The following is a 1,012-nucleotide window of genomic DNA, read 5'->3' as shown; positions in this document are numbered from 1 at the left end:
TCTCTCTCTCTCTCTCTCTCTCTCTCTCTCTCTCTCTCTCTCTCTCTCGTGCATTTATTAGCTGTGCAGAGCGTGAACACAGGAGGTAAAATGAATAACCATGGTCTTAACATTAGTCCGTATATTAATAACATATTCTCGTGTATCTGAGTTCTACTCTACACACTGCGTACTATACGGAAAACTCGCAACTTTACGGTTTACCTCACGTTTCAGTCAACGAGAAAAGGTTAATATTAAGCCTAATTAGTTAAGACTAATTACTGTAATTAGCTAATCTCTGACAACGGGCCCCGCGGGACCGACCGACGTTCAACTCGTCGCGGTGTCGGCGAGTGAAGTTGCGACACGGCATCAATACAGTACAGTAGGGGCCTACAGGTAAAGGCGTTCAGTCAATCACCCCCCCCCCTTCCGTCTAGTACAGATCGTGCGCCGAAGGTAAGTGTGATGACACTACCTCCGTGCGATCTTGATACCTGTGATGATAGAAAACATAACTAGCGTACCTGGTGTTACGATCATCGCGTAGGAAGCACGCACGCACGCACGCACACGCACGCACGCACGCACACGCCCGCATCTTCGTGTAAACATTGCGTTCGCCTGGCGTGTTTGGGTGCGGCGATGCTAGCGCCATCTCTGGGACACGATCGTAGTTATATATCGCTTCACGATACAACGCGGGCGGATGCGGGCGAGTATATGGGTTTAGCTGAAACATCGAAAGCTGTTCTACAACCATGATGAACGAATCGTGGAATTGAAATGACGCGTAACTTCAACTTTTTTCAAGCCGCCGCTTCAACTTTTTCAATCAGAATAAATCTAATATAGAGCATATTTCAGATCCCGTACATACCACCCCATCCATCCCACCGCTCATTGTCAGTGACGCCCCACTGGTACATGTACGTATAGGGTATTCAGAGCCGTAGGTTGAGCAAATTCCCAGCGGGGGCAAAATTTCATGACTCAACTGTGTAACGATGAGCGACGGGCGCAGCTCTTG

Source organism: Priapulus caudatus, unplaced genomic scaffold (assembly GCF_000485595.1).
Source record: "Priapulus caudatus unplaced genomic scaffold, Priapulus_caudatus-5.0.1 Scaffold947, whole genome shotgun sequence".
Classification (NCBI taxonomy): Eukaryota; Metazoa; Priapulida; class Priapulimorpha; order Priapulimorphida; family Priapulidae; genus Priapulus; species Priapulus caudatus.
Note: the sequence above shows the minus strand (reverse complement) of the source record.